Source organism: Schistocerca gregaria, chromosome 3, assembly GCF_023897955.1.
Source record: "Schistocerca gregaria isolate iqSchGreg1 chromosome 3, iqSchGreg1.2, whole genome shotgun sequence".
In the NCBI taxonomy this organism is placed as follows: Eukaryota; Metazoa; Arthropoda; class Insecta; order Orthoptera; family Acrididae; genus Schistocerca; species Schistocerca gregaria.
Genome location: NC_064922.1, coordinates 20,470,789 through 20,489,858, shown reverse-complemented (window position 1 = coordinate 20,489,858; position 19,070 = coordinate 20,470,789). Strand labels below are relative to the sequence as shown.

The 19,070-nt window shown below is 49.6% G+C and overlaps 7 non-coding genes across 7 annotated transcripts; all 7 read right to left on the bottom strand.

Annotated features, from left to right (window-relative positions):
* Nucleotides 1-7,109: 7,109 nt before the first annotated feature.
* Nucleotides 7,110-7,182, bottom strand: Trnaa-agc (transfer RNA alanine (anticodon AGC)). Its single transcript has one exon. It is a non-coding gene; the product is annotated as a tRNA-Ala (tRNA).
* A 1,387-nt stretch (nucleotides 7,183-8,569) lies between these two features.
* On the bottom strand, nucleotides 8,570-8,643 carry Trnaa-agc (transfer RNA alanine (anticodon AGC)). Its single transcript has one exon. It is a non-coding gene; the product is annotated as a tRNA-Ala (tRNA).
* Nucleotides 8,644-11,487: 2,844 nt separating this feature from the next.
* On the bottom strand, nucleotides 11,488-11,561 carry Trnaa-agc (transfer RNA alanine (anticodon AGC)). The gene has a single exon. It is a non-coding gene; the product is annotated as a tRNA-Ala (tRNA).
* Nucleotides 11,562-14,406: 2,845 nt separating this feature from the next.
* Trnaa-agc (transfer RNA alanine (anticodon AGC)) lies at nucleotides 14,407-14,480 on the bottom strand. The gene has a single exon. It is a non-coding gene; the product is annotated as a tRNA-Ala (tRNA).
* Nucleotides 14,481-15,866: 1,386 nt separating this feature from the next.
* On the bottom strand, nucleotides 15,867-15,940 carry Trnaa-agc (transfer RNA alanine (anticodon AGC)). Its single transcript has one exon. It is a non-coding gene; the product is annotated as a tRNA-Ala (tRNA).
* Nucleotides 15,941-17,337: 1,397 nt separating this feature from the next.
* Trnaa-agc (transfer RNA alanine (anticodon AGC)) lies at nucleotides 17,338-17,411 on the bottom strand. Its single transcript has one exon. It is a non-coding gene; the product is annotated as a tRNA-Ala (tRNA).
* Nucleotides 17,412-18,798: 1,387 nt separating this feature from the next.
* Nucleotides 18,799-18,872, bottom strand: Trnaa-agc (transfer RNA alanine (anticodon AGC)). The gene has a single exon. It is a non-coding gene; the product is annotated as a tRNA-Ala (tRNA).
* Between the last annotated feature and the right edge of the window lie 198 nt (nucleotides 18,873-19,070).

Genomic DNA, 19,070 nt, shown 5'->3' with positions numbered 1-19,070 from the left:
CGTGCATTCTGTATCGAATCGTAGTTGGCCACAATGAAAGTGGCACGCATAACGTCGAAAATAGAGTTCAGACACCGCTCTGAGTAAGACGAACGTGTTGTCCACCTCTAGACTTCAATGACGTTAAGCCGTGATACCTAAGACAGATCTGCACTCGATGACACCACGATAACAGCCGGTCCCCACACTTACATCTTGCTCTCCTTATGACAGTATACATCATATCAGTCTGTGACGCTGGTTTTGCAACTTCTTGCGTGCGTTTATGTTTGCCGCGACCAACACTTACCATGCACTGACCACAAAACATGGAGGAGCCAGGGCTTGAACCCGAGACCGTTCACACGCTAAGCGAACGATCTGCCAACTGAGCTACAGCTACACACACGACCAAGCCTGGCTATTCTCCATTCTTTGCGACTCTGATGTGCACGGACACGATGGTTGGTTGGTTTGTAGCGGCGAAGGTACCAGAATACAAAGGCGCGGACACGTTCATATACACAAGAGTTCCAAGTAGTTTCGATGCTCTGGTATTACGAATGCAAATTCCGTCTGTTTTGAACGTCTTAAATTGAAAGGGCGGTCACAAATTGGTCCATTTCACTCCTTGTCGACAATCACACAGCACCTGAGGTAACAAGCACATCTCGAGCCCCATTGTGCTCTCCATTGTTCATGCCAACTCAGTGCCTCGCTCTTTGCTACTGCGTAAAACTCTTGTCGTCCAACTGCAAAACACTGGGACACAATAAGTTTCCGCGTCCCCTTTGCACTGACCGTACTACGAAACGCTCCCCAAACTTGGCAGTCACCCATGCAGATGACTTTTCCGACTTTACACGACGCTCACGCTAGTGACAGCCTTATTTATAGTTCGACGTCGCGCAAAAGCGAATGAGCACATTTCGCCTACGGCTTAGGCCGCTCTTCTAGTGTGGCTGCTCTGTGTCTGCAGGTAGCGAGGGGCTGCAAGCTTCCTGTGTTCGCACCTATATCACCTGTGCTTCCTTGTCAGAGACAGACTATCGCAAAACATACAACTCACTCCATGAATTGATTGCTACGGCATCTGTTATCAGCAGTCACAACCAGCAACACCAGTAGCAGCCGACTGCACGCAAAGAATGGGAACGTGCAGTGGGATTTACGTGAATCGGCGCAATTGTGGATGCTAGTCGTTCACTTGTATCTGCCTACACACCTCTGCCGGTTGGGAATTATTCCACTTGCATGGCAAGGTGCGCATGTAGGTGTGTTAAAAATTCTGGAGGCGCTGGGTATCGATCCCAGTACCTCTCGCACGCTAAGCGAGCGCTCTACCATCTGAGCTACACCCAACCCCCTGATAACTAGTGGTGCTACATACAGTCATATCAACGTCACAGACCCTTGCACTCCCATTATTCCGCAGACAAACACTACTCTCTATGTATCAGTGAGGGTGTCTTTCAGGTTTCGTGCATTCTGTATCGAATCGTAGTTGGCCACAATGAAAGTGGCACGCATAACGTCGAAAATAGAGTTCAGACACCGCTCTGAGTAAGACGAACGTGTTGTCCACCTCTAGACTTCAATGACGTTAAGCCGTGATACCTAAGACAGATCTGCACTCGATGACACCACGATAACAGCCGGTCCCCACACTTACATCTTGCTCTCCTTATGACAGTATACATCATATCAGTCTGTGACGCTGGTTTTGCAACTTCTTGCGTGCGTTTATGTTTGCCGCGACCAACACTTACCATGCACTGACCACAAAACATGGAGGAGCCAGGGCTTGAACCCGAGACCGTTCACACGCTAAGCAAACGATCTGCCAACTGAGCTACAGCTACACACACGACCAAGCCTGGCTATTCTCCATTCTTTGCGACTCTGATGTGCACGGACACGATGGTTGGTTGGTTTGTAGCGGCGAAGGTACCAGAATACAAAGGCGCGGACACGTTCATATACACAAGAGTTCCAAGTAGTTTCGATGCTCTGGTATTACGAATGCAAATTCCGTCTGTTTTGAACGTCTTAAATTGAAAGGGCGGTCACAAATTGGTCCATTTCACTCCTTGTCGACAATCACACAGCACCTGAGGTAACAAGCACATCTCGAGCCCCATTGTGCTCTCCATTGTTCATGCCAACTCAGTGCCTCGCTCTTTGCTACTGCGTAAAACTCTTGTCGTCCAACTGCAAAACACTGGGACACAATAAGTTTCCGCGTCCCCTTTGCACTGACCGTACTACGAAACGCTCCCCAAACTTGGCAGTCACCCATGCAGATGACTTTTCCGACTTTACACGACGCTCACGCTAGTGACAGCCTTATTTATAGTTCGACGTCGCGCAAAAGCGAATGAGCACATTTCGCCTACGGCTTAGGCCGCTCTTCTAGTGTGGCTGCTCTGTGTCTGCAGGTAGCGAGGGGCTGCAAGCTTCCTGTGTTCGCACCTATATCACCTGTGCTTCCTTGTCAGAGACAGACTATCGCAAAACATACAACTCACTCCATGAATTGATTGCTACGGCATCTGTTATCAGCAGTCACAACCAGCAACACCAGTAGCAGCCGACTGCACGCAAAGAATGGGAACGTGCAGTGGGATTTACGTGAATCGGCGCAATTGTGGATGCTAGTCGTTCGCTTGTATCTGCCTACACACCTCTGCCGGTTGGGAATTATTCCACTTGCATGGCAAGGTGCGCATGTAGGTGTGTTATAAATTCTGGAGGCGCTAGGTATCGATCCCAGTACCTCTCGCACGCTAAGCGAGCGCTCTACCATCTGAGCTACGCCCACCCCCCCCCCCGGTAACTAGTAGTGCTACATACAGTCATATCAACGTCACAGACCCTTGCACTCCCATTATTCCGCAGACAAACACTACTCTCTATGTATCAGTGAGGGTGTCTTTCAGGTTTCGTGCATTCTGTATCGAATCGTAGTTGGCCACAATGAAAGTGGCACGCATAACGTCGAAAATAGAGTTCAGACACCGCTCTGAGTAAGACGAACGTGTTATCCACCTCTAGACTTCAATGACGTTAAGCCGTGATACCTAAGACAGATCTGCACTCGATGGCACCACGATAACAGCCGGTCCCCACACTTACATCATGCTCTCCTTATGACAGTATACATCATATCAGTCTGTGACGCTGGTTTTGCAACTTCTTGCGTGCGTTTATGTTCGCCGCGACCAACACTTACCATGCACTGACCACAAAACATGGAGGAGCCAGGGCTTGAACCCGAGACCGTTCACACGCTAAGCGAACGATCTGCCAACTGAGCTACAGCTACACACACGACCAAGCCTGGCTATTCTCCATTCTTTGCGACTCTGATGTGCACGGACACGATGGTTGGTTGGTTTGTAGCGGCGAAGGTACCAGAATACAAAGGCGCGGACACGTTCATATACACAAGAGTTCCAAGTAGTTTCGATGCTCTGGTATTACGAATGCAAATTCCGTCTGTTTTGAACGTCTTAAATTGAAAGGGCGGTCACAAATTGGTCCATTTCACTCCTTGTCGACAATCACACAGCACCTGAGGTAACAAGCACATCTCGAGCCCCATTGTGCTCTCCATTGTTCATGCCAACTCAGTGCCTCGCTCTTTGCTACTGCGTAAAACTCTTGTCGTCCAACTGCAAAACACTGGGACACAATAAGTTTCCGCGTCCCCTTTGCACTGACCGTACTACGAAACGCTCCCCAAACTTGGCAGTCACCCATGCAGATGACTTTTCCGACTTTACACGACGCTCACGCTAGTGACAGCCTTATTTATAGTTCGACGTCGCGCAAAAGCGAATGAGCACATTTCGCCTACGGCTTAGGCCGCTCTTCTAGTGTGGCTGCTCTGTGTCTGCAGGTAGCGAGGGGCTGCAAGCTTCCTGTGTTCGCACCTATATCACCTGTGCTTCCTTGTCAGAGACAGACTATCGCAAAACATACAACTCACTCCATGAATTGATTGCTACGGCATCTGTTATCAGCAGTCACAACCAGCAACACCAGTAGCAGCCGACTGCACGCAAAGAATGGGAACGTGCAGTGGGATTTACGTGAATCGGCGCAATTGTGGATGCTAGTCGTTCACTTGTATCTGCCTACACACCTCTGCCGGTTGGGAATTATTCCACTTGCATGGCAAGGTGCGCATGTAGGTGTGTTAAAAATTCTGGAGGCGCTGGGTATCGATCCCAGTACCTCTCGCACGCTAAGCGAGCGCTCTACCATCTGAGCTACACCCAACCCCCTGATAACTAGTGGTGCTACATACAGTCATATCAACGTCACAGACCCTTGCACTCCCATTATTCCGCAGACAAACACTACTCTCTATGTATCAGTGAGGGTGTCTTTCAGGTTTCGTGCATTCTGTATCGAATCGTAGTTGGCCACAATGAAAGTGGCACGCATAACGTCGAAAATAGAGTTCAGACACCGCTCTGAGTAAGACGAACGTGTTGTCCACCTCTAGACTTCAATGACGTTAAGCCGTGATACCTAAGACAGATCTGCACTCGATGACACCACGATAACAGCCGGTCCCCACACTTACATCTTGCTCTCCTTATGACAGTATACATCATATCAGTCTGTGACGCTGGTTTTGCAACTTCTTGCGTGCGTTTATGTTTGCCGCGACCAACACTTACCATGCACTGACCACAAAACATGGAGGAGCCAGGGCTTGAACCCGAGACCGTTCACACGCTAAGCAAACGATCTTCCAACTGAGCTACAGCTACACACACGACCAAGCCTGGCTATTCTCCATTCTTTGCGACTCTGATGTGCACGGACACGATGGTTGGTTGGTTTGTAGCGGCGAAGGTACCAGAATACAAAGGCGCGGACACGTTCATATACACAAGAGTTCCAAGTAGTTTCGACGCTCTGGTATTACGAATGCAAATTCCGTCTGTTTTGAACGTCTTAAATTGAAAGGGCGGTCACAAATTGGTCCATTTCACTCCTTGTCGACAATCACACAGCACCTGAGGTAACAAGCACATCTCGAGCCCCATTGTGCTCTCCATTGTTCATGCCAACTCAGTGCCTCGCTCTTTGCTACTGCGTAAAACTCTTGTCGTCCAACTGCAAAACACTGGGACACAATAAGTTTCCGCGTCCCCTTTGCACTGACCGTACTACGAAACGCTCCCCAAACTTGGCAGTCACCCATGCAGATGACTTTTCCGACTTTACACGACGCTCACGCTAGTGACAGCCTTATTTATAGTTCGACGTCGCGCAAAAGCGAATGAGCACATTTCGCCTACGGCTTAGGCCGCTCTTCTAGTGTGGCTGCTCTGTGTCTGCAGGTAGCGAGGGGCTGCAAGCTTCCTGTGTTCGCACCTATATCACCTGTGCTTCCTTGTCAGAGACAGACTATCGCAAAACATACAACTCACTCCATGAATTGATTGCTACGGCATCTGTTATCAGCAGTCACAACCAGCAACACCAGTAGCAGCCGACTGCACGCAAAGAATGGGAACGTGCAGTGGGATTTACGTGAATCGGCGTAATTGTGGATGCTAGTCGTTCGCTTGTATCTGCCTACACACCTCTGCCGGTTGGGAATTATTCCACTTGCATGGCAAGGTGCGCATGTAGGTGTGTTAAAAATTCTGGAGGCGCTAGGTATCGATCCCAGTACCTCTCGCACGCTAAGCGAGCGCTCTACCATCTGAGCTACGCCCACCCCCCCCGGTAACTAGTAGTGCTACATACAGTCATATCAACGTCACAGACCCTTGCACTCCCATTATTCCGCAGACAAACACTACTCTCTATGTATCAGTGAGGGTGTCTTTCAGGTTTCGTGCATTCTGTATCGAATCGTAGTTGGCCACAATGAAAGTGGCACGCATAACGTCGAAAATAGAGTTCAGACACCGCTCTGAGTAAGGCGAACGTGTTATCCACCTCTAGACTTCAATGACGTTAAGCCGTGATACCTAAGACAGATCTGCACTCGATGGCACCACGATAACAGCCGGTCCCCACACTTACATCTTGCTCTCCTTATGACAGTATACATCATATCAGTCTGTGACGCTGGTTTTGCAACTTCTTGCGTGCGTTTATGTTCGCCGCGACCAACACTTACCATGCACTGACCACAAAACATGGAGGAGCCAGGGCTTGAACCCGAGACCGTTCACACGCTAAGCGAACGATCTGCCAACTGAGCTACAGCTACACACACGACCAAGCCTGGCTATTCTCCATTCTTTGCGACTCTGATGTGCACGGACACGATGGTTGGTTGGTTTGTAGCGGCGAAGGTACCAGAATACAAAGGCGCGGACACGTTCATATACACAAGAGTTCCAAGTAGTTTCGATGCTCTGGTATTACGAATGCAAATTCCGTCTGTTTTGAACGTCTTAAATTGAAAGGGCGGTCACAAATTGGTCCATTTCACTCCTTGTCGACAATCACACAGCACCTGAGGTAACAAGCACATCTCGAGCCCCATTGTGCTCTCCATTGTTCATGCCAACTCAGTGCCTCGCTCTTTGCTACTGCGTAAAACTCTTGTCGTCCAACTGCAAAACACTGGGACACAATAAGTTTCCGCGTCCCCTTTGCACTGACCGTACTACGAAACGCTCCCCAAACTTGGCAGTCACCCATGCAGATGACTTTTCCGACTTTACACGACGCTCACGCTAGTGACAGCCTTATTTATAGTTCGACGTCGCGCAAAAGCGAATGAGCACATTTCGCCTACGGCTTAGGCCGCTCTTCTAGTGTGGCTGCTCTGTGTCTGCAGGTAGCGAGGGGCTGCAAGCTTCCTGTGTTCGCACCTATATCACCTGTGCTTCCTTGTCAGAGACAGACTATCGCAAAACATACAACTCACTCCATGAATTGATTGCTACGGCATCTGTTATCAGCAGTCACAACCAGCAACACCAGTAGCAGCCGACTGCACGCAAAGAATGGGAACGTGCAGTGGGATTTACGTGAATCGGCGCAATTGTGGATGCTAGTCGTTCGCTTGTATCTGCCTACACACCTCTGCTGGTTGGGAATTATTCCACTTGCATGGCAAGGTGCGCATGTAGGTGTGTTAAAAATTCTGGAGGCGCTGGGTATCGATCCCAGTACCTCTCGCACGCTAAGCGAGCGCTCTACCATCTGAGCTACGCCCACGCCCCCCCGTAACTAGTAGTGCTACATACAGTCATATCAACGTCACAGACCCTTGCACTCCCATTATTCCGCAGACAAACACTACTCTCTATGTATCAGTGAGGGTGTCTTTCAGGTTTCGTGCATTCTGTATCGAATCGTAGTTGGCCACAATGAAAGTGGCACGCATAACGTCGAAAATAGAGTTCAGACACCGCTCTGAGTAAGACGAACGTGTTGTCCACCTCTAGACTTCAATGACGTTAAGCCGTGATACCTAAGACAGATCTGCACTCGATGACACCACGATAACAGCCGGTCCCCACACTTACATCTTGCTCTCCTTATGACAGTATACATCATATCAGTCTGTGACGCTGGTTTTGCAACTTCTTGCGTGCGTTTATGTTTGCCGCGACCAACACTTACCATGCACTGACCACAAAACATGGAGGAGCCAGGGCTTGAACCCGAGACCGTTCACACGCTAAGCGAACGATCTGCCAACTGAGCTACAGCTACACACACGACCAAGCCTGGCTATTCTCCATTCTTTGCGACTCTGATGTGCACGGACACGATGGTTGGTTGGTTTGTAGCGGCGAAGGTACCAGAATACAAAGGCGCGGACACGTTCATATACACAAGAGTTCCAAGTAGTTTCGATGCTCTGGTATTACGAATGCAAATTCCGTCTGTTTTGAACGTCTTAAATTGAAAGGGCGGTCACAAATTGGTCCATTTCACTCCTTGTCGACAATCACACAGCACCTGAGGTAACAAGCACATCTCGAGCCCCATTGTGCTCTCCATTGTTCATGCCAACTCAGTGCCTCGCTCTTTGCTACTGCGTAAAACTCTTGTCGTCCAACTGCAAAACACTGGGACACAATAAGTTTCCGCGTCCCCTTTGCACTGACCGTACTACGAAACGCTCCCCAAACTTGGCAGTCACCCATGCAGATGACTTTTCCGACTTTACACGACGCTCACGCTAGTGACAGCCTTATTTATAGTTCGACGTCGCGCAAAAGCGAATGAGCACATTTCGCCTACGGCTTAGGCCGCTCTTCTAGTGTGGCTGCTCTGTGTCTGCAGGTAGCGAGGGACTGCAAGCTTCCTGTGTTCGCACCTATATCACCTGTGCTTCCTTGTCAGAGACAGACTATCGCAAAACATACAACTCACTCCATGAATTGATTGCTACGGCATCTGTTATCAGCGGTCACAACCAGCAACACCAGTAGCAGCCGACTGCACGCAAAGAATGGGAACGTGCAGTGGGATTTACGTGAATCGGCGCAATTGTGGATGCTAGTCGTTCGCTTGTATCTGCCTACACACCTCTGCCGGTTGGGAATTATTCCACTTGCATGGCAAGGTGCGCATGTAGGTGTGTTCAAAATTCTGGAGGCGCTGGGTATCGATCCCAGTACCTCTCGCACGCTAAGCGAGCGCTCTACCATCTGAGCTACGCCCACCTCCCCGGTAACTAGTAGTGCTACATACAGTCATATCAACGTCACAGACCCTTGCACTCCCATTATTCCGCAGACAAACACTACTCTCTATGTATCAGTGAGGGTGTCTTTCAGGTTTCGTGCATTCTGTATCGAATCGTAGTTGGCCACAATGAAAGTGGCACGCATAACGTCGAAAATAGAGTTCAGACACCGCTCTGAGTAAGACGAACGTGTTATCCACCTCTAGACTTCAATGACGTTAAGCCGTGATACCTAAGACAGATCTGCACTCGATGACACCACGATAACAGCCGGTCCCCACACTTACATCTTGCTCTCCTTATGACAGTATACATCATATCAGTCTGTGACGCTGGTTTTGCAACTTCTTGCGTGCGTTTATGTTCGCCGCGACCAACACTTACCATGCACTGACCACAAAACATGGAGGAACCAGGGCTTGAACCCGAGACCGTTCACACGCTAAGCGGACGATCTGCCAACTGAGCTACAGCTACACACACGACCAAGCCTGGCTATTCTCCATTCTTTGCGACTCTGATGTGCACGGACACGATGGTTGGTTGGTTTGTAGCGGCGAAGGTACCAGAATACAAAGGCGCGGACACGTTCATATACACAAGAGTTCCAAGTAGTTTCGATGCTCTGGTATTACGAATGCAAATTCCGTCTGTTTTGAACGTCTTAAATTGAAAGGGCGGTCACAAATTGGTCCATTTCACTCCTTGTCGACAATCACACAGCACCTGAGGTAACAAGCACATCTCGAGCCCCATTGTGCTCTCCATTGTTCATGCCAACTCAGTGCCTCGCTCTTTGCTACTGCGTAAAACTCTTGTCGTCCAACTGCAAAACACTGGGACACAATAAGTTTCCGCGTCCCCTTTGCACTGACCGTACTACGAAACGCTCCCCAAACTTGGCAGTCACCCATGCAGATGACTTTTCCGACTTTACACGACGCTCACGCTAGTGACAGCCTTATTTATAGTTCGACGTCGCGCAAAAGCGAATGAGCACATTTCGCCTACGGCTTAGGCCGCTCTTCTAGTGTGGCTGCTCTGTGTCTGCAGGTAGCGAGGGGCTGCAAGCTTCCTGTGTTCGCACCTATATCACCTGTGCTTCCTTGTCAGAGACAGACTATCGCAAAACATACAACTCACTCCATGAATTGATTGCTACGGCATCTGTTATCAGCAGTCACAACCAGCAACACCAGTAGCAGCCGACTGCACGCAAAGAATGGGAACGTGCAGTGGGATTTACGTGAATCGGCGCAATTGTGGATGCTAGTCGTTCGCTTGTATCTGCCTACACACCTCTGCCGGTTGGGAATTATTCCACTTGCATGGCAAGGTGCGCATGTAGGTGTGTTAAAAATTCTGGAGGCGCTGGGTATCGATCCCAGTACCTCTCGCACGCTAAGCGAGCGCTCTACCATCTTTGCTACGCCCACCCCCCCGGTAACTAGTAGTGCTACATACAGTCATAGCAACGTCACAGACCCTTGCACTCCCATTATTCCGCAGACAAACACTACTCTCTATGTATCAGTGAGGGAGTCTTTCAGGTTTCGTGCATTCTGTATCGAATCGTAGTTGGCCACAATGAAAGTGGCACGCATAACGTCGAAAATAGAGTTCAGACACCGCTCTGAGTAAGACGAACGTGTTGTCCACCTCTAGACTTCAAGGACGTTAAGCCGTGATACCTAAGACAGATCTGCACTCGATGACACCACGATAACAGCCGGTCCCCACACTTACACCTTGCTCTCCTTATGACAGTAAACATCATATCAGTCTGTGACGCTGGTTTTGCAACTTCTTGCGTGCGTTTATGTTCGCCGCGACCAACACTTACCATGCACTGACCACAAAACATGGAGGAGCCAGGGCTTGAACCCGAGACCGTTTACACGCTAAGCGAACGATCTGCCAACTGAGCTACAGCTACACACACGACCAAGCCTGGCTATTCTCCATTCTTTGCGACTCTGATGTGCACGGACACGATGGTTGGTTGGTTTGTAGCGGCGAAGGTACCAGAATACAAAGGCGCGGACACGTTCATATACACAAGAGTTCCAAGTAGTTTCGATGCTCTGGTATTACGAATGCACATTCCGTCTGTTTTGAACGTCTTAAATTGAAAGGGCGGTCACAAATTGGTCCATTTCACTCCTTGTCGACAATCACACAGCACCTGAGGTAACAAGCACATCTCGAGCCCCATTGTGCTCTCCATTGTTCATGCCAACTCAGTGCCTCGCTCTTTGCTACTGCGTAAAACTCTTGTCGTCCAACTGCAAAACACTGGGACACAATAAGTTTCCGCGTCCCCTTTGCACTGACCGTACTACGAAACGCTCCCCAAACTTGGCAGTCACCCATGCAGATGACTTTTCCGACTTTACACGACGCTCACGCTAGTGACAGCCTTATTTATAGTTCGACGTCGCGCAAAAGCGAATGAGCACATTTCGCCTACGGCTTAGGCCGCTCTTCTAGTGTGGCTGCTCTGTGTCTGCAGGTAGCGAGGGGCTGCAAGCTTCCTGTGTTCGCACCTATATCACCTGTGCTTCCTTGTCAGAGACAGACTATCGCAAAACATACAACTCACTCCATGAATTGATTGCTACGGCATCTGTTATCAGCAGTCACAACCAGCAACACCAGTAGCAGCCGACTGCACGCAAAGAATGGGAACGTGCAGTGGGATTTACGTGAATCGGCGCAATTGTGGATGCTAGTCGTTCGCTTGTATCTGCCTACACACCTCTGCCGGTTGGGAATTATTCCACTTGCATGGCAAGGTGCGCATGTAGGTGTGTTAAAAATTCTGGAGGCGCTGGGTATCGATCCCAGTACCTCTCGCACGCTAAGCGAGCGCTCTACCATCTGAGCTACGCCCACCCCCCCCGGTAACTAGTAGTGCTACATACAGTCATATCAACGTCACAGACCCTTGCACTCCCATTATTCTGCAGACAAACACTACTCTCTATGTATCAGTGAGGGTGTCTTTCAGGTTTCGTGCATTCTGTATCGAATCGTAGTTGGCCACAATGAAAGTGGCACGCATAACGTCGAAAATAGAGTTCAGACACCGCTCTGAGTAAGACGAACGTGTTATCCACCTCTAGACTTCAATGACGTTAAGCCGTGATACCTAAGACAGATCTGCACTCGATGACACCACGATAACAGCCGGTCCCCACACTTACATCTTGCTCTCCTTATGACAGTATACATCATATCAGTCTGTGACGCTGGTTTTGCAACTTCTTGCGTGCGTTTATGTTCGCCGCGACCAACACTTACCATGCACTGACCACAAAACATGGAGGAGCCAGGGCTTGAACCCGAGACCGTTCACACGCAAAGCGAACGATCTGCCAACTGAGCTACAGCTACACACACGACCAAGCCTGGCTATTCTCCATTCTTTGCGACTCTGATGTGCACGGACACGATGGTTGGTTGGTTTGTAGCGGCGAAGGTACCAGAATACAAAGGCGCGGACACGTTCATATACACAAGAGTTCCAAGTAGTTTCGACGCTCTGGTATTACGAATGCAAATTCCGTCTGTTTTGAACGTCTTAAATTGAAAGGGCGGTCACAAATTGGTCCATTTCACTTCTTGTCGACAATCACACAGCACCTGAGGTAACAAGCACATCTCGAGCCCCATTGTGCTCTCCATTGTTCATGCCAACTCAGTGCCTCGCTCTTTGCTACTGCGTAAAACTCTTGTCGTCCAACTGCAAAACACTGGGACACAATAAGTTTCCGCGTCCCCTTTGCACTGACCGTACTACGAAACGCTCCCCAAACTTGGCAATCACCCATGCAGATGACTTTTCCGACTTTACACGACGCTCACGCTAGTGACAGCCTTATTTATAGTTCGACGTCGCGCAAAAGCGAATGAGCACATTTCGCCTACGGCTTAAGCCGCTCTTCTAGTGTGGCTGCTCTGTGTCTGCAGGTAGCGAGGGGCTGCAAGCTTCCTGTGTTCGCACCTATATCACCTGTGCTTCCTTGTCAGAGACAGACTATCGCAAAACATACAACTCACTCCATGAATTGATTGCTACGGCATCTGTTATCAGCAGTCACAACCAGCAACACCAGTAGCAGACGACTGCACGCAAAGAATGGGAACGTGCAGTGGGATTTACGTGAATCGGCGCAATTGTGGATGCTAGTCGTTCGCTTGTATCTGCCTACACACCTCTGCCGGTTGGGAATTATTCCACTTGCATGGCAAGGTGCGCATGTAGGTGTGTTAAAAATTCTGGGGGCGCTGGGTATCGATCCCAGTACCTCTCGCACGCTAAGCGAGCGCTCTACCATCTTTGCTACGCCCACCCCCCCGGTAACTAGTAGTGCTACATACAGTCATAGCAACGTCACAGACCCTTGCACTCCCATTATTCCGCAGACAAACACTACTCTCTATGTATCAGTGAGGGAGTCTTTCAGGTTTCGTGCATTCTGTATCGAATCGTAGTTGGCCACAATGAAAGTGGCACGCATAACGTCGAAAATAGAGTTCAGACACCGCTCTGAGTAAGACGAACGTGTTGTCCACCTCTAGACTTCAAGGACGTTAAGCCGTGATACCTAAGACAGATCTGCACTCGATGACACCACGATAACAGCCGGTCCCCACACTTACACCTTGCTCTCCTTATGACAGTAAACATCATATCAGTCTGTGACGCTGGTTTTGCAACTTCTTGCGTGCGTTTATGTTCGCCGCGACCAACACTTACCATGCACTGACCACAAAACATGGAGGAGCCAGGGCTTGAACCCGAGACCGTTTACACGCTAAGCGAACGATCTGCCAACTGAGCTACAGCTACACACACGACCAAGCCTGGCTATTCTCCATTCTTTGCGACTCTGATGTGCACGGACACGATGGTTGGTTGGTTTGTAGCGGCGAAGGTACCAGAATACAAAGGCGCGGACACGTTCATATACACAAGAGTTCCAAGTAGTTTCGATGCTCTGGTATTACGAATGCACATTCCGTCTGTTTTGAACGTCTTAAATTGAAAGGGCGGTCACAAATTGGTCCATTTCACTCCTTGTCGACAATCACACAGCACCTGAGGTAACAAGCACATCTCGAGCCCCATTGTGCTCTCCATTGTTCATGCCAACTCAGTGCCTCGCTCTTTGCTACTGCGTAAAACTCTTGTCGTCCAACTGCAAAACACTGGGACACAATAAGTTTCCGCGTCCCCTTTGCACTGACCGTACTACGAAACGCTCCCCAAACTTGGCAGTCACCCATGCAGATGACTTTTCCGACTTTACACGACGCTCACGCTAGTGACAGCCTTATTTATAGTTCGACGTCGCGCAAAAGCGAATGAGCACATTTCGCCTACGGCTTAGGCCGCTCTTCTAGTGTGGCTGCTCTGTGTCTGCAGGTAGCGAGGGGCTGCAAGCTTCCTGTGTTCGCACCTATATCACCTGTGCTTCCTTGTCAGAGACAGACTATCGCAAAACATACAACTCACTCCATGAATTGATTGCTACGGCATCTGTTATCAGCAGTCACAACCAGCAACACCAGTAGCAGCCGACTGCACGCAAAGAATGGGAACGTGCAGTGGGATTTACGTGAATCGGCGCAATTGTGGATGCTAGTCGTTCGCTTGTATCTGCCTACACACCTCTGCCGGTTGGGAATTATTCCACTTGCATGGCAAGGTGCGCATGTAGGTGTGTTAAAAATTCTGGAGGCGCTGGGTATCGATCCCAGTACCTCTCGCACGCTAAGCGAGCGCTCTACCATCTGAGCTACGCCCACCCCCCCCGGTAACTAGTAGTGCTACATACAGTCATATCAACGTCACAGACCCTTGCACTCCCATTATTCTGCAGACAAACACTACTCTCTATGTATCAGTGAGGGTGTCTTTCAGGTTTCGTGCATTCTGTATCGAATCGTAGTTGGCCACAATGAAAGTGGCACGCATAACGTCGAAAATAGAGTTCAGACACCGCTCTGAGTAAGACGAACGTGTTATCCACCTCTAGACTTCAATGACGTTAAGCCGTGATACCTAAGACAGATCTGCACTCGATGACACCACGATAACAGCCGGTCCCCACACTTACATCTTGCTCTCCTTATGACAGTATACATCATATCAGTCTGTGACGCTGGTTTTGCAACTTCTTGCGTGCGTTTATGTTCGCCGCGACCAACACTTACCATGCACTGACCACAAAACATGGAGGAGCCAGGGCTTGAACCCGAGACCGTTCACACGCAAAGCGAACGATCTGCCAACTGAGCTACAGCTACACACACGACCAAGCCTGGCTATTCTCCATTCTTTGCGACTCTGATGTGCACGGACACGATGGTTGGTTGGTTTGTAGCGGCGAAGGTACCAGAATACAAAGGCGCGGACACGTTCATATACACAAGAGTTCCAAGTAGTTTCGACGCTCTGGTATTACGAATGCAAATTCCGTCTGTTTTGAACGTCTTAAATTGAAAGGGCGGTCACAAATTGGTCCATTTCACTTCTTGTCGACAATCACACAGCACCTGAGGTAACAAGCACATCTCGAGCCCCATTGTGCTCTCCATTGTTCATGCCAACTCAGTGCCTCGCTCTTTGCTACTGCGTAAAACTCTTGTCGTCCAACTGCAAAACACTGGGACACAATAAGTTTCCGCGTCCCCTTTGCACTGACCGTACTACGAAACGCTCCCCAAACTTGGCAATCACCCATGCAGATGACTTTTCCGACTTTACACGACGCTCACGCTAGTGACAGCCTTATTTATAGTTCGACGTCGCGCAAAAGCGAATGAGCACATTTCGCCTACGGCTTAAGCCGCTCTTCTAGTGTGGCTGCTCTGTGTCTGCAGGTAGCGAGGGGCTGCAAGCTTCCTGTGTTCGCACCTATATCACCTGTGCTTCCTTGTCAGAGACAGACTATCGCAAAACATACAACTCACTCCATGAATTGATTGCTACGGCATCTGTTATCAGCAGTCACAACCAGCAACACCAGTAGCAGACGACTGCACGCAAAGAATGGGAACGTGCAGTGGGATTTACGTGAATCGGCGCAATTGTGGATGCTAGTCGTTCGCTTGTATCTGCCTACACACCTCTGCCGGTTGGGAATTATTCCACTTGCATGGCAAGGTGCGCATGTAGGTGTGTTAAAAATTCTGGGGGCGCTGGGTATCGATCCCAGTACCTCTCGCACGCTAAGCGAGCGCTCTACCATCTGAGCTACGCCCACCCCCCCCCCCCCCCCCCCGGTAACTAGTAGTGCTACATACAGTCATAGCAACGTCACAGACCCTTGCACTCCCATTATTTTGCAGACAAACGCTACTCTCTATGTATCAGTGAGGGAGTCTTTCAGGTTTCGTGCATTCTGTATCGAATCGTAGTTGGCCACAATGAAAGTGGCACGCATAACGTCGAAAATAGAGTTCAGACACCGCTCTGAGTAAGACGAACGTGTTGTCCACCTCTAGACTTCAATGACGTTAAGCCGTGATACCTAAGACAGATCTGCACTCGATGACACCACGATAACAGCCGGTCCCCACACTTACACCTTGCTCTCCTTATGACAGTAAACATAATATCAGTTTGTGACGCTGGTCTTGCAACTTCTTGCGTGCGTTTATGTTCGCCGCGACCAACACTTACCATGCACTGACCACAAAACATGGAGGAGCCAGGGCTTGAACCCGAGACCGTTTACACGCTAAGCGAACGATGTGCCAACTGAGCTACAGCTACACACACGACCAAGCCTGGCTATTCTCCATTCTTTGCGACTCTGATGTGCACGGACACGATGGTTGGTTGGTTTGTAGCGGCGAAGGTACCAGAATACAAAGGCGCGGACACGTTCATATACACAAGAGTTCCAAGTAGTTTCGATGCTCTGGTATTACGAATGCAAATTCCGTCTGTTTTGAACGTCTTAAATTGAAAGGGCGGTCACAAATTGGTCCATTTCACTCCTTGTCGACAATCACACAGCACCTGAGGTAACAAGCACATCTCGAGCCCCATTGTGCTCTCCATTGTTCATGCCAACTCAGTGCCTCGCTCTTTGCTACTGCGTAAAACTCTTGTCGTCCAACTGCAAAACACTGGGACACAATAAGTTTCCGCGTCCCCTTTGCACTGACCGTACTACGAAACGCTCCCCAAACTTGGCAGTCACCCATGCAGATGACTTTTCCGACTTTACACGACGCTCACGCTAGTGACAGCCTTATTTATAGTTCGACGTCGCGCAAAAGCGAATGAGCACATTTCGCCTACGGCTTAGGCCGCTCTTCTAGTGTGGCTGCTCTGTGTCTGCAGGTAGCGAGGGGCTGCAAGCTTCCTGTGTTCGCACCTATATCACCTGTGCTTCCTTGTCAGAGACAGACTATCGCAAAACATACAACTCACTCCATGAATTGATTGCTACGGCATCTGTTATCAGCAGTCACAACCAGCAACACCAGTAGCAGCCGACTGCACGCAAAGAATGGGAACGTGCAGTGGGATTTACGTGAATCGGCGCAATTGTGGATGCTAGTCGTTCGCTTGTATCTGCCTACACACCTCTGCCGGTTGGGAATTATTCCACTTGCATGGCAAGGTGCGCATGTAGGTGTGTTAAAAATTCTGGAGGCGCTGGGTATCGATCCCAGTACCTCTCGCACGCTAAGCGAGCGCTCTACCATCTGAGCTACGCCCACCCGCCCCCGGTAACTAGTAGTGCTACATACAGTCATATCAACGTCACAGACCCTTGCACTCCCATTATTCCGCAGACAAACACTACTCTCTATGTATCAGTGAGGGTGTCTTTCAGGTTTCGTGCATTCTGTATCGAATCGTAGTTGGCCACAATGAAAGTGGCACGCATAACGTCGAAAATAGAGTTCAGACACCGCTCTGAGTAAGACGAACGTGTTATCCACCTCTAGACTTCAATGACGTTAAGCCGTGATACCTAAGACAGATCTGCACTCGATGACAGCACGATAACAGCCGGTCCCCACACTTACATCTTGCTCTCCTTATGACAGTATACATCATATCAGTCTGTGACGCTGGTTTTGCAACCTCTTGCGTGCGTTTATGTTCGCCGCGACCAACACTTACCATGCACTGACCACAAAACATGGAGGAGCCAGGGCTTGAACCCGAGACCGTTTACACGCTAAGCGAACGATGTGCCAACTGAGCTACAGCTACACACACGACCAAGCCTGGCTATTCTCCATTCTTTGCGACTCTGATGTGCACGGACACGATGGTTGGTTGGTTTGTAGCGGCGAAGGTACCAGAATACAAAGGCGCGGACACGTTCATATACACAAGAGTTCCAAGTAGTTTCGATGCTCTGGTATTACGAATGCAAATTCCGTCTGTTTTGAACGTCTTAAATTGAAAGGGCGGTCACAAATTGGTCCATTTCATTCCTTGTCGACAATCACACAGCACCTGAGGTAACAAGCACATCTCGAGCCCCATTGTGCTCTCCATTGTTCATGCCAACTCAGTGCCTCGCTCTTTGCTACTGCGTAAAACTCTTGTCGTCCAACTGCAAAACACTGGGACACAATAAGTTTCCGCGTCCCCTTTGCACTGACCGTACTACGAAACGCTCCCCAAACTTGGCAGTCACCCATGCAGATGACTTTTCCGACTTTACACGACGCTCACGCTAGTGACAGCCTTATTTATAGTTCGACGTCGCGCAAAAGCGAATGAGCACATTTCGCCTACGGCTTAGGCCGCTCTTCTAGTGTGGCTGCTCTGTGTCTGCAGGTAGCGAGGGGCTGCAAGCTTCCTGTGTTCGCACCTATATCACCTGTGCTTCCTTGTCAGAGACAGACTATCGCAAAACATACAACTCACTCCATGAATTGATTGCTACGGCATCTGTTATCAGCAGTCACAACCAGCAACACCAGTAGCAGCCGACTGCACGCAAAGAATGGGAACGTGCAGTGGGATTTACGTGAATCGGCACAATTGTGGATGCTAGTCGTTCGCTTGTATCTGCCTACACACCTCTGCCGGTTGGGAATTATTCCACTTGCATGGCAAGGTGCGCATGTAGGTGTGTTAAAAATCCTGGAGGCGCTGGGTATCGATCCCAGTACCTCTCGCACGCTAAGCGAGCGCTCTACCATCTGAGCTACGCCCACCCCCCCGGTAACTAGTAGTGCTACATACAGTCATAGCAACGTCACAGACCCTTGCACTCCCATTATTCCGCAGACAAACACTACTCTCTATGTATCAGTGAGGGAGTCTTTCAGGTTTCGTGCATTCTGTATCGAATCGTAGTTGGCCACAATGAAAGTGGCACGCATAACGTCGAAAATAGAGTTCAGACACCGCTCT